Source organism: Ranitomeya variabilis, chromosome 3 (genome assembly GCF_051348905.1).
Source record: "Ranitomeya variabilis isolate aRanVar5 chromosome 3, aRanVar5.hap1, whole genome shotgun sequence".
Lineage (NCBI taxonomy): Eukaryota > Metazoa > Chordata > Amphibia > Anura > Dendrobatidae > Ranitomeya > Ranitomeya variabilis.
In genome coordinates, this window is record NC_135234.1 from 343,871,691 (window position 1) to 343,884,981 (window position 13,291).

At 43.8% G+C, this 13,291-nt stretch overlaps 1 long non-coding RNA gene across 1 annotated transcript in view; it reads left to right on the forward strand.

Annotated features, from left to right (window-relative positions):
* The window catches only part of LOC143818221 (uncharacterized), a 92,491-nt gene that overhangs the window by 6,627 nt on the left and 72,573 nt on the right, over positions 1-13,291 (forward strand). Inside the window, exon 2 of the long non-coding RNA XR_013224392.1 lies at positions 2,152-2,210. This is a non-coding gene — a long non-coding RNA (uncharacterized LOC143818221). The remainder of the gene's footprint in view (positions 1-2,151; positions 2,211-13,291) is intronic.

The following is a 13,291-nucleotide window of genomic DNA, read 5'->3' on the forward strand; positions in this document are numbered from 1 at the left end:
TACACCTGCATTGAGCAAGTCTGTGCCTACCTAGTAGGCATGTGACCATATGTATGCAAACACTTACAGTCACGTGCCCACCACTCCTGGGGCTGGCACCACAGAATCTTCACAGTGCACAGTGCATGGAATGTGAGAATTCACAAGTCTGCAGCTTGTACCCACAACCCCTTTAACTACTCGCCTTCCTACTGTGTACTGCAAATAACAAGTGGAATACATAAAGCAGGGTTGTATAATTTGTAAATGTATATAGATTTTAAACTTTAACTAATAATAAAAACATCAACATTTTTTTTTTTGAGCCATCATAATCTGAGAGCAATTACTTTTTAGTTTTTGCCAACAGAGCGGTGTGAAGGCTGGTCATTTGCAGGATGAATTCACATTTTTACTTATAATATTTAGGTTTAGATATGACTTTTTATACTATTATTTTTGGAAGCATGATAACAAAAGAAATTTCTGTTTCTTTACTTTGTTCACCGTTTGAGTTAAAGGTAACCTGTCACATACATCATATAGCGGTAATCTGCAGGTAAATAGCACCTAATCATGCCTGGCGCATCTACTGGAGTAGCAGTTACACTATGAAAATGAAGTTATTTTCTCCCTGCAGCCACTCACTTCCAGTCATTGGGGCAGTGCAAAGGGACTACTACAGTAACCATTCACTACATAGTGAGTGCACTGTAATCTCTGCACTTTGAGAGACAGGCTTCTCTGCACTGTATGTGTTAAAAAATAAATTATTGAATAGTTTTGTTTTGACATTTTCTTATGTAGTATGGAACCAACATTGCTGGTCATTCCTGCTCAGTCAGTCCAAAGCATAGAGCAAATAGATTTGAAGGATACTGGCAGCCAGACCAGAACAATGCAAACTTCTTATCTTATTACTGAGGTGTCTCTTCTAATTAGTAAGCCCCCATAATGTCATGATGTCAATGCATATGCATATCTTTGACATAGTCATGAAGTAAAGGGGCTTACCAATCAGAAGAAGCATCCAGGATCATGGTAGGTGTTAGTAAGTTTGCATTGCTCAGGTTAAGCTGCCACAAAGAACTAATGTGTCCACTCCTTCAGGGTCCCAATAAATTTTGCTCTGTTTTATTCGCCCTATAGCCAGTTCTCTGCATATTGATCCTCTAAGCACTGTACAGAAGTCAATAGAAATATCAAGATCAGCTCATTAGATAGATCTGCACATTGCTATGCAAAGAGATGGAGCAATACTATCTAAATTGCAAATATTTTCATTCTATGCAGCTGATGTAAATTTACAGTAATTAATCATTCAAAGCTTTAATGTTTCTACGGTAGTTTACCCCTTTGTACAAAACCTTGATGGTTGAACTACTAGGTGGTTCTCATCTTCATCATAGTTGCTGTTCACCTTGGTGGCACATTTAAAAAGGTTTTCCATATCTGCAAAATTGATGGCTTTTCTTAGTACAGGCCATAAATATTAGATTGGTATGGAGCTAGTTCTTGGTACCTTGCCAATCAATTAATTGTAAGCGGCAGCATTCCCTTTATGGCTTCTTACTGCGAAATCACATGCACCCCCAAGTCCCAAAAAGTTTGACTGCTGTGTAAAATGTGAAGAAAACACGAAAGCATTGATTTGGAAATCTCTTACAGGCGTATTTTATTCATATCCAAACATGGAACACATCTCAGAATTTTAAAATTAGACATTTTTCCATTGATTTGAAATAATTAACTCATATAGAGATTGATGACAGCAGCATATCTCAAAAAACTTGGGAAAGAGTTAACATAAGGCTGGAAAAGCAAGTGATACTAATGAAAAGCAGCTGGAGACTTAATTTCCAACTAGATAACATGACTTAGCAGGAGCATCTTAGGGAGGCAGAATCTCTCGAAAGCAAAGATGGTCGAGGTTCACAAATTTGGGAACAACTGCTTCTAAAAATGTTGAGATAATTTAAGAAAAATATGCCTCAACACAATCTTGTGAAAGACTTAAAAAATGTTGCCATCTACATGTAAGGGTGTGGCAGGAACTGTCATATCCATCGACCAAAGATAATGTCGCACGAACTGTACAGGAATACATGTTAGAATATGGTTTTATTATAATGTATTGCATTGTGTGAGTAATCTAAAATGTGAAACTTATAGGTAGAAGAAGAAGAAGCTAACGTGAAACGCGCGTTGGGGTTGCCGCATCTCATTGCCAGGTAAATACATGAGGCACTTTGCTTTTATTAGTTTATGTGCTTATTCATATGGCATTTTCTGCAGCAAGAGTGACTACTTGATTATATAGGATGGACCTCACTTCCACTGACTTAGGGCTTACTAACATTGTACTATACTATATGAATTGTTGGATTTTTGGGCTACAGTGTTGTTATTTTATGTAGGATATTTTTCCATATTTTATTTGGACATTTGGATTGTAGCACCTTGTTATTATTTTTTGTTATACTAGTATGCTTCATGGTTTAGTTTATATCATTTTGTACCATTGGATTTCCTTTCTTGTCCCCTCTATTTTTGTCCATATGCTATGTAGCCCATAGACCTTTTGTATTCCGGGCATGTGACACTATGTGACTCTTCTCCTCATTTTTATTGCATACTACTTGTTTAAATAAAATTTGTAATGTATTTTACCGCATATAAATGTTTTCTTTTTGGGATTTCTTATATGATAAGAAGTACAATTTAATATTGACCGTAGTTCTTTTTAGGTACTAATATGCGTAGTAAATGCAGTGTATTTTATGTAAAATCTTTAGGGAAAGTTTAGGGATAAGCATAATTAAGGATCTGTGTTTCTACTTCAGTTTGTGTAGCCTGTGAGCACACTGTACATTGCATTTTTACTCTTGGAGGCACTGGCTTTACTATTGCAGGCACTGGGGCTGCACTACTTGCAGGTGACAGGCTTGGCTGATGTTTCAGGACTGGCAGCTGTCGGTTTGAACTTTCTTACATTTAGAGAGTACCATCCTTTTTCACCCCAGTAACGGGTGTAGGTCACATGATCCCCTGGGTAGAGATCCCTATCCGGGTGTCCCTCCAGCAGGAGAGATTCAACGTCACATCGGGTGACAAAAACCTCTGCCAACAGTCCAGGCTCTTTAAGGAAGCCCCAACCCTTTTTAACTTGAAAGGCTGCTATAACGCCCTGTCTCCATGGGTCCCGGTCTAAATGTTTAGCTTTAAGGGCCTGAGCTTTGGCCCACAGATTGCGTTCCTCTATATGCCGGGCTTCACTCTCCTCCTCTTTCTTTCCATACACTTCCCAGCTGAGGACTTCTATATTGGACCCCTCTGGTTGGGCCTCCCCAGGGAACCCGATCAGGTCTGGCCCTGGATTGTTCCACTGAAAGACAACTCCCTCTGCACTGACCTCCAGTGGTGTGCCTGTGGGTTTTAGCGGAGCCCTCATGCACCCCTCTATACCGCATGCCTGGTCCCAGGGAACATTGTAATGGCCTCAACCAGGGCGGGGGGGCTGTTGGTGTTGGGAGCGGGCCTACCAGTGTCTCTTCGGCCTGCTGAGCGGTACTGTCGGGGGCCGTGGTAAGGTCAGTCACTGGAGCGCGGGTCAGTGGCTGGGGCAAGAACAGTCGCTGGAGTGGGGTCGGTCACCGGGGCAGGGTCGCTCTCCATACGTGCTTCAGATGAGATCCCTCTGGTGCCGGTCTGCTCTGCTGCTAAGGCTGTGGACGCTGATCGCAGGACAGTCCACGGCTCCTCCAGTGCTGTATTCCTGGGCAGGGCCACCTTCCATTTCTTCACCGCAGTCAGCTCCATGCTCAGGAGCTGGTGGCTCAGCTCCTCCACTTGCGCTCCCAGGAAGTCCCAGGATCCTCAAGTGGCGGTAGGTCCAAGTCCTCCTCCCATCATCCGGGACAGTCCTCGGCTGCTTCTTCACCCTTCAGGTGGCAACCGGTCGCCATCTTTTCCTCCGGATCTGCGGCTGCACACACGCGCTGCTCCTGCTCTGTTCTCCGTGGGTGGGGCTGCTTCCTCTTCTGGTTCCTGCCATAACAGATCAGGAGGCGGACCTCTCTAGCTGATGGACACGTCCTGGTGGTACAGCAGCACATGACTTTTTGCACCATACAGCTTGTCTCCGCCCAAGATTGCACACTTTTCTTCTCGTGGCGCTGAAATTGCGGCAGTTTTGGTAGCAATTTACAGTCCAATCATTTTTCAACAAAGCACAGTCTCTTAGGCGCACAAGACACAGTTTGCTGGGTCGGTCCATCCTGATCATGATGCCGAAATGGAACGCCCGCCAGGGTCATGGGTACTCAGTGCGGGGTGTGGTACTTAAAGGGAAGTATCACGGCGGTGGTGACCCGGTCTGTGGCCCTTTGCACCATGCAAAAGGGAATGTCTTTAAAGGGGTGATAAAATAATAAATGTTCATCACGCCACCTGTGGTATTCGGTCAGAGGTGACCGACGCTGCTTAAAGGGGTCCTCTGGGGTGATATTCTGGCAGCTGGGATGGTATGGCTTCTCACAGGTGAAGCTTTGTCCCCAGGGCTCCCTGTGTGTTTAGCCAGAGTGGTATGGTGCCAGAATAAACAGAAGACACAGGGTTGCAGTCTCTTTACCTGGTTTACTGAAAGATTCAGGCGGCCACAGTCCAGAGTACCTGATCACAGGTTCAGGTACGGTCTGGCCGGCTTGGAAGCAATTCTGGAATCCCCCTTTCCAGGTGGGGTTGGAAGCCTTCCTTCTAGCGCTGTAGTGTTGTAGTCCCTTGCTGCCTTAGGCCTCACACAAGGTCTTCATGTTTTCCTCTCTGTCCCCCAAGTTGGTAGGACACTACCCATACGACAGGTAGCTCGAGCCTTTTTACAGATCTCTATCATGACCCGAGCTCTATTCTGCTACTGTGTCCTCAGGTGTCTGCCAGTTTCTGCTATGAGTCCTAAAGTCCTGCACAACCTCGGTCTTCCGGCTACCGGTATCTGTGCTCAGCCTGGAGGAAGTCCACTCGCAGTTTCTCTCTCCAGCACTTTACTTCACCCTTTGCTTCTTCTCCTCCTTCATGCTCGCTACAATTTATTCCATCCTTCTCTTTCCCTTCCAGGAGCTGCAGCACCTCATGCAGTTGCCCGGCCCCTTATCTCTTTCCTCTCTCTGTTCCTCTGACAGACTAACTTCCCCTCCAGCCAGAATATATATATAGGGAAGCCACCTACAAGCTGGATCCGAGCTCCCCCTTCTAGTCTAGAGTAAGAACATGTTGCATGTTTGTGATTACCTGACAAAAGAAATCCCTCCTTGCTTCCATGCATAACATCACTCTCCCTGTGAAGAAAACAATGCCACTGTAACAACCAGGAACCTGGGGTGTTACAATAGCATGATGTATAGCATAGGATATAGGGATTAAAATAGAGAGAGAGAAGTGCAGTTGTAGAAAAAATAGATATAGGAAGAAGAAAGTAAGTTACAAAGGTTTATCAATGGGGGCAAGATCAGACAAAAAGGAGAAACACTTACTGATTAGAATAGTTAGTATGAGGGTTCACTGTTAGTAATAATGAGTGAATACATTCTGCACTATTCATTACTCGCACGAATAGTATGGTATTCAGGCTATTTGTTACTCGGCGAGTAATTAGGTGTTCATCTCGGTATATTCGAGTGACCCACCTATTAAGTTTGGCATTTTATTTGCAGCCATTGAACATGCTGGGCTGGCTTGCCAATCACAGTAATGCCAGCACCATCTTTGGTGTGGCATTACTGTGATTGGCTGGCCTTCCATCATCATAGGGACTATTTAAAGGCTGTCGGCGCCATCTTGCGCACCTGGAAGCCAGAAACAGCGTATGGAGAGGAGCGTAGTTTCAGAATAAGGAGAGTGAATGGAGCATAGGGAGACTGATAGGAGGTTATAGTAAGCGTTATTTATTCCAAAAAGCTTTATTAAAAGCTGAAGATTGTGAAGAGATTACTTGTTTGTTAGGTGGGGATTTAAGTAGGGAGAAATTTAATAGGAGGGAGGGTGAAAGGCATGCGGATGGGTCTTCTCATCATTGCAAGTACATGCTGCAGATCTCTGCTATTTTCCACTGTGTTGTATAGTAGTTAGTATTAGAAGCAGACTGTGAGATTAGGGTGAAATAGGGAGAGTTTCATCCACTACAAAAATATAAAAATGCAACTGGCGCAATCCGGGTACAGATAATCTCACGTGAAGATTTAGCAGTTGCATTACTCTCCATTAGCCCCCATTTGGAGTGTGTCAGCAAGGCGATTGAAAACCAAAAATTGTTTTAAAAAATAGCTTTTCTTTAGCAGTTGTGCGACTGGCATGATCCGGGTAAAGATAATCGTACTTAGCAATTTATCAGGAGCAATAATCTTCATTTCTTTGCATTTGGAATGTGTCAGTAAGGTGATCTAAAAATAAATCATAATATCCAATTGGTTTAAAAAAGAGCATTTATTCATCTAGCAGTTGTGCAACTATTGCAAAGCCTGCAGAGATAAGCAAATGTGACTACACACCTGTAGTTTATGTCAGTCTGCTGTTGCTGTGCATAATCAAGCTGCGATCTCCAAAAAAATAGCCACACATTGCTAGAAACACTGAATTTGTACATAAGACCTTTGTAAGGGTAGTTGTGAAAAATAAAGCCATTATTTTTTGGTTTCATAAGCATAACGCATTCAAGATGAGAAAGGGTGACATTATGGGACGTGGATGTGGTGGTGCCCACCAAGGCCGTGTGACAGATCCGAAGGTGACTGCATCTCTGACTGCATCTCATTCTAGGTTCCTGTCAAAATGTAGTCAGCGCGCTACACCAATAATGAACTCAGACAAGTGTGAGGATGTTGTGGGTTGGATGGCATACACATTCTCCAGTGTGCTGACCAGCAGCACCACAAAGTCTTCTACATGGGCCAGTCTCAGTAGCCAAGGGGCTTGGCCTGCTTCACAATCCACAACCTGGTCCTTCTCCCTCCCACCATCAAGAGTCTCAGGAGACATATGACCCCAACGCTGGCCACCCTGAGGAACTGTTTACGTTCCCTTGTAATTTGTCAGGCCTCTCAACATGTACCATTATAGATGAGGCGGAGTGCAGTGATGCCCAAACATTTGAGCTCCCACAGCCCAGTGAAAGCCACATTGGGGAAGGTCAATTGTCTAAAGAGGTGGAGGATGATCATGAGGCACAGTTGCCATCAGGTCAGCCACAAATCACAACTCAGTAGGAGGATCAGATTGAGGAATTGGAAGAAGCCATGGTCAATGATGAGGCCACTGATCCAACCTGGCACGGTGGCACGCCTAGTGACCACAGCAGTGCAGAGAGGGATGGATCTGTAGAAATATAACAGGCAAGAAGAGGTAGTGTTTTGCCCAGGAGTAGAACTCGGTCAACTCTTCTAAAGAGCCCACCACTCGGCTAGATAACAGGTCAAGGCTGCATTATTCCCCTGTATGACCGTTTTGTTCTGAAAGTCCTTCAGATAAAACAACTGTAATTTGCAGCATCTGCCAAACCAAGCTAAGAAAAGGCAAGAACATTGCAAACCTGAGCACAACCAGCATGCAAAAGCACATGGCAGCCAAGCACCCCAGTAGGTGGGGTAACAAATCTGTGTCTGAGGGTGAAACCACTGCCCCTTCCTCTGTGTTACGGCCTTCCCAATCTGCTAACCATGAAACAGGCGTTGATGCCTCCTGCCCACAACCAGTAGTTGCAAACACACAACAGTCACACAACAGTCAGCAACCATGTCCACTTCGTGTGTCCCAGTGCAGCGTTCAGCTTTCCCCGCCCCAGATGTTTACTAGAAAGCAGAAATATCCACCCACCCACCCACATGCCTGAATGCTAAACACCCACATTGCCAGATTGGTGGTCCTGGAAATGTTGTTGTTTCGACTTATGGGAACTGAGTTTTTCCACTACTTCTTGGCAGAGCCAGCCCCATGGTACTCAATTCCCAGCCAACACTATTTTTCCCGTTGTGCCATCCCCATGTTACATAAGCACGTGTTGCACAATATCAGCCTTGCTCTGGCCAATGCAGTCACAAGGAAGGTCCACCTAACCACAGACATGTGGACAAGTTCTTGTGGACAGGGATGATACATTTCCCTGATGGCACACTGGGTTAAACTGGTAGAGTCTGGGACAGATTCAGAGGCTGTGGCATCACACATCTTATGCACACCAATAATAGTGGTCCCAATTTAAATCAGGGTTTCAGTCTCCTCATATTCCACTTCCTGTCTCTCCTCCTCTTCCTCAATGGAACTAGCCTCCCCATCACTCCCCAGCTGGGAAATCTGCAGCTCTGCCTTGGCAAGATGGCAGCACGCTCTGCTGAAGCTCATCTTTTTAGGTGATAAAGCTCACAATGCAGCCAAGTTGTTGAAAGGGATAAAAGAACAGACCGATCAGTGGCTCTATCATTGAAACTCCAACCCAGTCTGGTTGTGTGTCATAATGGGTGTAACTTGGTGGTGGCTTTAAAGCTCGGCAAGCTGGTACACGTTCCATGCATGGCCCACGTGCTGATCTTGGTTGTGCAGCAGTTTTTAAAAACATACCCTAACTTGTCTGACCTACTTGCCAAGGTACACCGTATCAGCGCACATTTCCGAAAGTCATCTCAGGCTTTCATCAGTCTAGCTTTGCTACAGCAACGTTTTAATTTCCCTCTTCACCAAGTTGTGACCTGCCCACATGCTGGAATTCAACCTTTCATATGTTGGCACGGCTTAGTGAGCAGCAGAGGACAGTGTCTGAATTCCTGCTTCTCAATGCCAGTCAGAGTAACACTCAGCCCCCACATATAACAACTGCTGAGTGGGTGTGGATTGCTGACAAATATGAGGTTCTTCAAAACTTTGAGTACTGCACAGAGATGGTGAGCGCTGGTGATGCTATTATCAGTGTAACCATCCCACTGCTCGGTCTATTAAAACTTTCGCTGCAGAATCTCAAAGAGGAAGCTTTGAATGTCGAGCAGGTGGCTATGGAGCAAGATTTTACAGTGGCTTATACCACACAGCCAACCTTGCACAATATTCTCAGGCCACAATGGGTGATGATGAGGAACAGGAGGAGCAGGGTGAGGAGAAAGAGGAGTTTTTGGTCTGCTATACAGAGGGGACTCCCAATCCCAGCTTTATGCCTGTCCAGCATGGATGGCCTGAAGAGGAGGAGGATGTGGATATGCGTTTTGAGGCGAAGAGGATTGTTAGTGTTCTTCCTGGTGAGGACACTGAAGGTTTCACTCTTTGTAGTCTGCCACACATGGCAGAGTTCATGTGCAGATGCTTTTCCCAATACCCTCACGTGAAACACATTTTGTCCACCATGAAATACTGGCTGTGTACCTTCCTTGACCCAAGGTACAAGCAGAAATTTGCTTCTCTCATGTCCAAGCCAGACGTGCCATTTTCAGTGCATGCATGCTAGAGGGATGTTGTGGAAGACTTGCTAAAAAGATTACCCTCAGACAATGCTGCTGGCAGAGAGATACCGGCTTTTTTCACCTACAAGGATTACAGCCAGACACATCAGGTGCAACTCAGGATTGGGGGGTATTTCCACCAACTGGGCCATTTTCATGAAACTGTCACATCATCCAAGACTATCTGTGGGTGTAACTATGGCAAGGAGGGAAAAGTTGACCAAGATGCTGAAGGACTACTTAAGTGAGCATACCAGCATCCTTCCTGATTCTTCAGTGCCCTTTAACTATTGGTTGCCCAAGCTGCACACTTGGCCCAACCTCTCCTTGTATGCCTGAGAGGTGCTGCTATGCCCTGTTGCCAGGTCCGGTGTTAGTGGCAGGGAGGCCCAACTGCCGCCAACACCGACTTCCCCCTCCGCCGCTGCCGCCACATTGAACATCAGCTGATGTTCCTTCTCCCATCATTCTCCTCTGCCTCTGACACTGCAGGCGCATGATGACGTCATATCATCATGCACCCTCTGTGTTCCGAGCCCAGGCAGTGCAGCTGCTGACACTGAAGCTGGGAGCAGAGCGGGGCATAAGGAAAGGTGAGGATTGTGTGTCTTTTTTTTATATATCCATGAGTAATGGACTGTGGCACTATTGGGGGCACATTGTATTCTATGGGGGGTACATTATATTCCATTGGGGAGATTGTGTTATATACTATGATGGTGCATTATATTCTATGGAGGATGCTGTTTTAAATATTATGTGGGGGCACATCATATTCTATGGAGGAGGATGTGTTATATACTATGGGGGGCACATTATATTCTAGGGAAGAGACTGTGTTATACACCATGGGGGTGCATTATTTTCTATGGAGGCTGTGTTATATACTATGTGGGGGGCGCATTATATTCTATGGAGGAGGCTGTGTAATATACTATGTGGGGGCACATTATATTTTATGGAGGAGGCTGTGTTATATACTATGGGGGTACATTTTTTATATGGGGAGGCTGTGTTATATACTATGGAGGCGTTACACTATATTCTTTGGAGGAGACTGTGTTATATACTATGGAGGGATACATTATACATTATAGTCTATGAAGGAGGCTGTGCTATATACTATGGGGGGTACATTTTATTCTATGGGGAGGCTGTGTTATACACTATGGGGGTGTTACACTATATTCTTTGGAGGAGGCTGTGTTATATACTATGGAGGGGTACATTATACATTATAGTCTATGAAGGAGGCTGTGTTATATATTATGGGGGTATATTATACATTATATTCTATGGGGGAGGTTGTGTTATATACTATGGGGGTACATTATATTCTATGGGGAGGCTGTGTTATATACTATGGTGGGCTACATTATATTCTATGGGGGAGGCTGTATTATATTCTATGGGTTGACTGTATTATATTCTATGTGTGCTGTATTATATTCTATGGGGTACATTATATTCTGTGGGGGCTGTATTATATTCTATGCGGGGCTGTATTATATTTTATGGGTGGGCTGTATTATATTCTATGGGGGCTGCATTATATTGTATTGGGGATTCATTATATTCTATGGAGGCTGCATTATACCCTATGAGGAGGGCTACATTGTATTCTATGGAGGGGCTACATTTTACTATATAAGGGGGCTGCATTATATTCTATGGAGTGGCTGCATTATATTCTGTGGGGGGCTGCATTATACTCTATGAGGGGGCTACCATATATTCTATGGAGGGGCTGCATTATGCTTTATGAGGTGGGCTGCATTATATTCTATGGGGGTTTAAATTATATCGTATGGCGGGGCTGCATTATACTCTGGGGTGGCTGCATTATACTCTGTAGGGTGGCTGTATTATACTATGGGGTCACTGCATTATACTCTGGGGTGTCTGCATTATGCTCTATGGGGTGGCTGCACTATACTATATGCAGGCTGCTTTATACTGTATCGAGGACTGTGGGGAATACATTATACTATATGAAAAACTATGGGGTGTATTATACTATGTGAAATGAATTGTACTACATGGATGACTATGGCAGTGCATTATACTAAATGGAGGCATTATACTATATGGAGCACTATGAGGAGTGTGTTATACTATATGGAGGACTGAGTAGTGTATTATGCTATATGGAGGACTGAGTTTATTGTAATTAATGGAGGGCTATGAGGAGTATATTATACTATATGCAGGACTGAGGAGTGTATTATACTATATGGAGGACTATAGGAAGTATATAATACTATATAGAGGACTGAGGAGTGTATTTTAATATATGGAGGACTATAGGGAGTGTATTATACTATATGGAGGACTATGGGGAGTGTATTATACTATATGGACGACTATGGGGCACATTATAATATATGGAGGACTATGGAGTGTATTATACTAAACAAGCGAAATGCTGCATATTCATCGAGTGATTGGATTGTTTATGCCAGAACAAAATCATTGCTCTCAGCAGCACATCGCCGGTGTAAACTGTAGATGTGCTGCTGATAACATGATACTGTATGATTGATTAGATTGATCTAATAGTGATTGTCCTGTTCCCATAATTCTTTCTCAGTTGGTGTAAAGAGGCCAGGAAACAAGCGTCGAACAACTTCAGTATTGTCGATCACTCTCGTTTAGCAGCCTAACTCAGCGCATGTAAATACAACAGGAATGCTTCTGTGTGATGTGCAATATGTTAGCATTTGGGGCCCAATTTTAAAATTTTGCCTAAAACCGGCCCTGTCTGTCGAAAGTGTGTTGTCTGAGCTGGCTGGTGGAATCATAATTGGATAGGCGCACACGGATGTCAACGGAAAATGCAGACAGGCTGACTCTTCTAAAACTTCTAAAATTGAACAAGGGCTAGATTTCCTCCTACTTTGTGAGCCCCACAAATGACAGCAATGTAATGTTTTTTAAAAGTTGTATTAATGTCCATCCTTTACAATCCAAATATATTTTGTTCAGGAAATCAACTCCTCCTCCTGCTTCTGCAACAAGTACTTAGTGGTCATCTATGTATACCGCACATGGAAAATGTTTTCTACTTTTTGAAAACTCTGCACATTGTGCAACATTAAAACTTGTACTCCCTATTTCTACTTCTTTCAGCTTGTCTAATATAGAACCCTTGTGTAATTTTTTGAAAATTTTGCACATTTTACAATGGTGAAACTTGTACTCCCTATCTCTACCTCTTGTAAAAACTGCTAAATGTATTGTGAGGTCCCCATCACGGTCTCTTTCAGCGTGCATGATACAGACCCCTTGGGGTAATTTTTGGAAACCTTTGTACATTGTGCAATCGTCAAATTTCTACTCTCAATCTCTACATATTTTATTATCATAGTTTTTTTTTATTGTGTTCCCCTTCTCACGGTCTCTTTAAGCGTGTATCTGGTAGCCCGATGTTGATTTTTCAGTATGCACTTAGCCATTTTGGAACATCAATGCATTAGTATTCTCCACACAATTCTTCAGGTTTCAGCATTACACAGAATAATAATATGAGTAATGAAACATGCTCTATATATATGCTGCTAGTTCGAAAATCTTACCCACACATCCCTTTATAAAGGGAAATCCAACATAATACATTTGTTAGTATACACCATATACTGCTCATATACGCAGCACCACAGTAGGTGGGTGGAATGTCTGCGTGCAAAATCTGTGTCTGACGGTGAAACCACTGGCCCTTTCCCTGTGTTACGTCCTTCACAATCCCAGGAAGGAGGTGCTGATGCTTCCTGTCTACAACCTGCAGTTCCACAGACACAACAGTCAGCAACCACGTCCAGTTTGTTGTCCCAGGGCAGTGT